Source organism: Heliconius melpomene, chromosome 18 (assembly GCF_056956725.1).
Source record: "Heliconius melpomene rosina isolate 202511_hmr_F chromosome 18, ASM5695672v1, whole genome shotgun sequence".
Lineage (NCBI taxonomy): Eukaryota > Metazoa > Arthropoda > Insecta > Lepidoptera > Nymphalidae > Heliconius > Heliconius melpomene.
Window position 1 is genome coordinate 10,058,489 of NC_140406.1, and position 8,461 is coordinate 10,066,949.

At 32.1% G+C, this 8,461-nt stretch overlaps 1 non-coding gene across 1 annotated transcript; it reads right to left on the reverse strand.

Annotated features, from left to right (window-relative positions):
- Positions 1 to 3,751: 3,751 nt before the first annotated feature.
- TRNAA-AGC (transfer RNA alanine (anticodon AGC)) lies at positions 3,752 to 3,824 on the reverse strand. The gene has a single exon. It is a non-coding gene; the product is annotated as a tRNA-Ala (tRNA).
- Positions 3,825 to 8,461: the final 4,637 nt, after the last annotated feature.

Sequence of the window (8,461 nt, forward strand, 5' to 3'; positions counted from 1 at the left end):
GCTTTCCGACGACTGAATGACGGGGAAAAAATAAATATTAAATAACTCCTTTACACCCGAATGGGAAACGAACCTATAATTGTCACGTTTTATTTAAAAATGTATTTAAATATTGAATTGTTTATCTAGAATTACTTATTAATTAGTCAAATCATAGTAAATTTGTTTTTGAACCAATCTTTAATTAAGAAATAGTAAAAAAAATATTTATTAAAATAAGTTTTCCTACAAGGCAATAAGAAAAAGGCACGGACAAAATATGGTACACGTTCCAAAGCCGGAAAGCAACAGTACACATGTTCATATTTTTTTTTTTGTTTTTCCAGAACGTAGCACTACGTATCCTCTGCTTACCCTGCTGTTTGCTGTATATACCGCGAAACTAAAGAGAATATTAAATGGTTACTATAACTTCTGGTGCCATGGTCACCCTAGCTAGCGAAGATCCTAATTAAAGCCAAAACTATCACATCCGACACTTGTTGGCAATTCAATCAGTGCACAATGCAGTACTTATTTAACCTAATTACGATAATAAATGTATTTACAGAGATAACCTGCTTTGGGCATATATCACTCTATTATAGGTACTTTTAATTGTATAAGAATTTAGAATAGGCGGAAAGAAAAAACACTCCTTTATTCTCTACTTTCCACAGGTTTAAGGGCGTTGCGTTGGCACAAAGAAGTAGATGGACGGGCTTGGACATAAATTAAATGTCAGTCAAAAATGAACACAAAGTAACATTTCATAATTATAATTTTCACGCCTTTTGACGGTACCATTTAAGGGTTACATAAATCCTCATCACGCATTCGTCTTCATTTTTTACAATGTCAGTGTCAATTCGATTCCCGGTCAGGGTCGGATTTAAACAACTGACGGGCTTGTTCCGTTGGATTATGTTCTTTTAATTATGTTGTCCTTCATAATGTATGTAGTATATGTACAACACAGTTAATTGTTTTGATATTTATTATATTTATGGCATTAAAATATACTAGTTTCATCTGTGGCTTTGCCCGCAGTCTTTGGAAATAACTAAGACATGTGTATGACATAACACGTACAGATAGATTAACAAATAGATTAACTTGATGTTATATAGCATTTGGCCTTACTCGATATATGAACTATCTAGTTTCAAAAAAAAAATCAATCCTAGAAAAAAAAGATATATTTCCTATGCCTTACAATGTGGAGTTGTCTTTAAAAACAGAGTGAATCAAAAATATAAAAGTGAAATTTATTAGGCCGGTGTTCACTACCGAAAACCGTACCAAAGCTTAACATAAGGCTCGATGCTATTAAACATTTTTTTTTTCTCATCCACATGATATAAGCAAGAAATAATTCTAAATCATCATTATTCTTTTGAATTAATAATTTAATTTCACTTCCTAATTTTCCTTTTTTATGTGAAAAGTTAATATTATTAAATAAGTCATTACTAAGTTAGTAAGTGCCTTTTTAAAACTTTCAGTATATCTTTATTAAAATAAATGAGCGGGCATAAATTATGCATTATGCATATTAAAATAAAGCTTTAGGTCCTAAAGCTTTATTCTAAGTAGCATTTTATAACAGAATTATTGCTATAGATACGTTAACTAAAAATCTAAGGTAATTGTCTCTGAAGCTTAGAACAATGACCAGCCATTTGAATGTTTCATACAATGCAATGTCTTCACACCCACGTGTGAGATAAGATAACCTGCAATAGCAAATTGATAGTAAACTTGTGACGTACAACTGTTAAATAAACGTGGGAATTTAGAAAATATTTTCGTATTAATTCAACGCTACTTGCTATATATAGTTGCTTAAATGATGAAATACTGTCAAATTATAGGGAAATTAGCTCTGAGCAGTGCTTGGCACTTGCGATACAAGTACAGGTTTAAGGGGACTCAAGTACCTATAGGTTTAAGATTGGTCTTTACTATTCGAGCTTTCTCTACATACACAACATTATTATTTATTAATATTATTAAACGCTGTTTTCAAAAGGGATGAAATGGAAATTGCACCCTGAAAATGGTAGCGTAATTTTTTTTATTTCTAATTATAATGAATGATAAATGAATATTATAATAATTATAAACAATATTTTTGTTATATATTTCTCAGTACGTTATAGTTTCTTTTATTTCTAAATTCATTCCTCATTTCGTAAATATTGTTATGTTACGTTATAAAAGTGTTGTAAAAGTTATTTTAATTTTAACATGTAGGGTACCCGGTTATCCCTTTCATTGTAAAAAGAACATACATTATTAGAAAAAAAATTAAAACAACGTTATTTTTATTATATATTCTTCTTAAACGTACGGAAGATAAAGAACGGTGCCTTCACACAAAATTTTCTCTACCCACAAAATACATAACATTATGAAAACTATAAATATATATATATATATATACTATAAATATATATATATATATATATATGTATAGTTTTCATAATGTTATATATATACACAATACCAGTTGTCACCGATACAATAAACCTTTGAGTGATTCCTTACAATTACTGTGATGTAACCGTGGGAAAGATTGCTAGTTGTAATATCCACAAGATGGGCGGTCTCGTCGTGTCGTTAAAGCTTAAGAAAATTCTTAGGAAATGTGCTTACTTCATATACATACGGCATATTTACATAATTTCACTTAACTTTAGCTTTACTATATACAGAAGCTTAAAATTTAAAGTTTAAATACTGTATTACTTTTTTTTTGAAGAGAACACACGAAATGAATTGAGAATTGACCCAACTGGCATGCTCGAAGGTGGAAACGCCGTAACTAAAGAACTGAACTGTACACACCAGAGTAAAATATTAAGGATATTGTTGGTAGTGATATATATATTTTTTTTATTTTATTTTATTTTTTTATTTTTTTTAGTAACATTATTATAAGTATAATATAATTTGTATATTTAGGGTATTAAAAGGGTAAAACGGAACCCTTAATATAAGACTAAGTCTTCACTGTCTGTCTGTCTATCCATCTGTCACCAAAAAATATCTCATGATCCGTGATAGTTAGACAGTTAAAATTTTCACAGATTATGTATTTCTATCGCCGTTATAACAACATATATATACTAAAAAACAGAATAAAATAAATATTTAATATCCTCCCATATTACAAACGAGATTTTCTGCCATTTCTATAAATAATGTTACGAACCCTACGTACACGAGTCCGACTTTTTTACTTTTCTTAAACAAAATATAAATAAATAATAATAATTACCTATAGCAAAAATATTTAAGTAGCAGAGATTTCAACCTGTGGTTATAAGTTCTACAAATTACGACAGCGGCATAAAGATGTAACAAAATAAAAAAAAAACTATATTATAATTTAAGTTTAATGCACGTTCCACTTAAATACGAGGTTAAGTACGATCATCACTAATATAACATCATATAAACAATGTAATAACGATGCCTCATAAAAATTACTATTAAGGATAGAATACATGATTTTTTTTTAATTTTACGCTTGGATTCTAGTGTTAAGGCACTCCGTTTTCCACTCATTGTTGAGGTACTCAGCGCGGCTGTTGTTGTTGTTTAATTGTTTTCTCCCAACATAACTCTCGTATAAAAGAAAAAGTGTGAAAGCTTTGAGACCGTGAAACAGGTTTTTCATTCAATCATAATTCCACCTCATAATGAAAAAAAAATATAATTATAATGTAGAAAAAATAAATTTAATAATAAACATAAAAAGAAAACTTGGAGGCGCCGGGTATCGATCCCGGTACCTCTCGCATGCTAAGCGAGCGCTCTACCATCTGAGCTACGCCCCCGACAGAAAACTTTTCAAAATAGCGTATTGATATATACAATGTTATTAATTATTTAGACCGTTTGTTACTTTGCAAATTACTCGTTCTGGCAACATTTGTCTTGTCACCAGTTTCCCTTAACAATCCTCTTAAAGCCGCATCCAGTATCAGCTCATGGGACCTTAAAGAAACTGGGGAGCAGCAGAGCGAGACAGTACTTCCCATCAAAACACCAACTGGCTTTGTATATGGCTCAAGGACGGCCTCATACGAAGTACTGTTCTCATCTCTGGGCTGGTGCTCCCCAGTACCAGCTTGACCCATTTCAGAATCGGGAGGGATCCAATCATCTGTGAAAGGCACTTGGTCTTGGGAAGCGACGTCTCCTCGCTGTGCGTTCTCTATCACATTTATTATGGGGAGTGTTCTGAGAAAGTAATGAAATCTTTAGGCAATGCCATACCAAGTCTAAGGTTCCTCAATGCCAATTTTCTTATTCATATAGTTGATATATATAAGTCAACGGCCAAGTCCCATAAAATGAAGCTTGATTTATTGTGCTCTAAGAAATCGACTTCAATATTTGATAATAATTTCAAACTAATATCTAAACGCGATCTCGAGATAAATGGCCTTGGCATCCTATAAGGGCACCTTCCTTTTGAAGTACGGAACCCCAAAAACGAATAATGGTATGTCACTATATTTTTTTCATGCCCCATGAAATAAAGAAAACAAAATACCCGCAGGCAAAGACCATATATCACCCCAAACGTTTAGTAAACATTAAGTAATGTTTTTAAACTAAACCATGCTAGTGAAGAGCGAGTGGGCGTCACCAGACATATCTGGAGATTTATCTCGCAATATGTACAGTAACAAACAAAAGTGTTACGATATTATAAACATATTATAATAAATACAATGCGAGTTATTAACTTTATCACTACTGTCTTTATATATATTATTAAAGCTTCCCGTTGTATAACCTAATGTTAAGACACTCCATTCTCCATTATCCGCCGATTTCTTAAAGTATAGCGTATTGACTTTAACTTTGCCTCGTTACCATAGCGAGAAAATGAAAATATTAAACATTTAATTCCCCCGAGTGGTAATCGAATCAACAACCGTCATTTACAGTCACACTCGTCCGCCACTAGGACACAACGGCCTAATAATAATGTTAAAGGAATAAAATCTTTTATAAAACGAACTGTCGACGAATGTACAAGATAGAAAGGTCATTCTCAAGATTATGAACATAAGGCTATTAGCCCTCGGCAATTCATTAAGGGAAGACTAGTTAAAAATTATGTAAATAATTTACAAATTTACATTATGACATATTAGCGTAACGCCTGAATGACCTTTGTGGCATAGTGTGGCAGCGTTTGATTGTAAACATCTAGAACGCAAGGGACCGTAGTTATAAACCTCCATATATATAATTGTGAATGAAAACGGCATGTCAAGATCGATCTCAGACTTGAGAGCTATAAATAAATACGGACCTTACTGCTACAGTGCCTAACCTACCGTTATGCCTAATTTCAACTTTCTAAGTTCTAGTAGTTTCGTCTGTGCCATGTCGTTTGGTCACGCTATATTTATACAATTTCATAATCCTAATACAATTTCATTAATTTTAAAATAAATAATACTTTCTTTACAAGTAACCGTAACAACGAACGCAAGCGTGAGCTGTCACATTGTATGTATAAGCGGCTATATCAATACGAATTGAACTCGATATCGTTATCTTGAGAACCAAATACGTTTCCATTATACCATTATTTTATCTCACGTTTGTGTAAGTAAAGAAAGCAGAGTGATAAGACACCCCGTTTCTTAAATCGTTATTTTCAAATATGTATACAGATACCTATGATGATTAAATAAAGCAGCCTAATTTTTTGTACCCCACGGAGTATAGTATGCAGACAAAATCTAGTGTTAAATCACTCTATTACTTACTCTCCTAACACACAACACACAATATTTGTAAATATCATTTTGCGTTGAGTGGCAGAACTAACTCCGCGTTTTCTTTTGTTACCAGAGCAAGGAAATGGAAATAATTCTTTCCGAATGAAAATAGAACACAACCGTCGCGTTAAAATTATGTACGATATAAAAGTAGGTTATCACTTTAAAGAATGCAGCTCTTTTTCCATGTCTTCAACTAAAAAATATTTACGTGCCCAAACTCGACGATTGCTGATTCGAATTCAAATCAACTTTTATTAAAAATTCAAATTTTATTTAAATTTATTTTCATTGTCCTGCCATGGTATATAAAGCGCGGCGTTAAGTTCCGCTGCTATTCGCCAAAAAAAGTTAAACTAAAAAAATCCTCCATTATTCACAACTAAAACGGAAACAAACAAAAAAATTGAACACTCGTAACACAAGGCCCGCCATCTCACTCTCGTTACCGATTCGCCGTTGACCTTTGGCCTTTTGACCTTTTAACCTCAAAATGCCGACCTTCACAGATATTGTATCGTGATTCATGATTTATGCCAGTTGTCACTGTAAAGGCATCTGGAGATAAGATTGTTGGGATGATTCATATTTTGAATCCACTGAATCATTATTGCAGAGAGAATGAAATTATAATTACGCAGTCGTGACGCATTTGTTTGTACTTTGTTTATCCTGTCTACATTAAATGTCTCGAAAATCGGGCGGTGTGTGGGGAACGGAGTGTTTTAACACTAGGTTTCCTCTGCCAAACCTGCTATATGTGTAGCTGAATTCACTTGCGTCTTGTAAATTTCATATAAAATGAGTGTTAAGCTTATCCTTTTATTGCCCTTGATGTTTGAGAAAAATAGAGAGTTTTTCCCCCATTCTTCTTGTTGAATCATTATGGACTGACTCCAAAACTATTAAAAAAGCGTAGAAATCTTCTATTATCATAAATATAAAATATCAATAATATAATTTCAAAAATGAGATTATTATTATAAAAAAAAACCTGGATAAATATTATTAGACGTGCCATATAAGAATGTTGTAACTCTTGACCTAAATATGAACAATGCTCTAAATTATTTAAAGTACTACAAGTTACATCTAAGACAAGAGCGAATGTTTTATGCATACTTGGTTCTGCACACCTTTTGGATGGAATTTCAATTACTTACGTAGCAATTGTTTACATAAGTATTGGTAAATGCTTTTAAGGCTTTCATAGCGAAGCGGCACAGCCTTTGACTGTAAAAGTGAGGATTGTGAGTTCGATGCGTGTTTCTTATAATTAGGTTTCCTCTGCCTAATCTGTATGGTATACAGTATGAAGCTTAAAAAAATTAAATAACGAAAAAATTTAAACGATAGTCTAAAAGTTTAAAATATGACTATGTTAATATGAGTATTTTTATACAGTAATTAAAAAAAAATAAAAAAACTACAGATATATCACATAAACATTTAAAAAGATATTATTTTCTGATTATTTTTAAAATTTATTTAATCATTTACAGCTAACACCCAACCACTGGACACCAATGGTGTTAAAATACACAAACATAAAGAACATAAGGTCAAAAACGTTATCAAAAAGTTCCCTCTAAAGTTCAAGTGTATTCAAATAATAGTTATTATTAGACTATTGTTGTTTCTAACATGTAGTTAAATTGAATTTTCGAACAATTTAGAACTATTCTTCTTCGAACAGTTTAATTATAGGAGAGCGGTAACAGGCTTTTGAAAGCACAAAGTAAATTTGTAATTGATTTTATAATATAGGTATCTACTCGCTTAATTTTTATTGACAACGAAGATTTGTTTATTATTAAGGTTTTATCTATTATTATACGGTTTTGAGCTAAGGATCGTAGATATGATTCTTGCGTAAAGTGTTTTTATTTTGTTTTTCGTCTTCAAAAAACCGATAACATTCCGATCCCGATTTATATGTTATTCGTCAAGTATATATCTGTTACAGAAATCAGCTTCATGCTTTGCTCTACGAAACAGGCGAAGCAGAGGGAGTTTCACGTTAAAGTACAGGTGCCCCACGCATCATCCAATTTTACGAGACATTGAGTTGAGTGAACCACCCCCTTTGTCTGCCAGAGCGGGAAAATGAAAATAATTTAAATATAACCATTCCCCGTAATGGAAATCGAACCCCGAACCTATGCTAATGCGCAACGACGACCTCAACTAACATGCTAACTAAATTATTATGTTAAGGATTAATTAATTATAACAACAATATTATCTAATTACTTCAAGCGGAGAACAAAAGTGTTAGAAATAATGCGTGTCCTTAGTACCGATTTTAATTGTAGTAATTATATTGGCAAAGGTTAATTGCTATTTCATAATTCTATATATATAAATATAATATGTTTTTCTGTTGCAATATACATGTATACACATTGCATATATAGGTCTATATTATAGGTTTTGGCCAAGACTGTCTAACTAAAACGTGATGATTGTGGGTTCGATTCCCACTCGGGAAATGTAAATTCCCGCTCTATTTTTATCTTTATCTTCTTCCTCCCTGCGCCACGATGGAGAGAAGGCAAGAGATCTATATATTTCTCAATTCTTTTTATTATTCCAATGACAGGTGTCTCAGGTATTTCCCACACTCAGCCGTCTGCTGTCATTGAAGATATGATGGTGTTCAGATATGA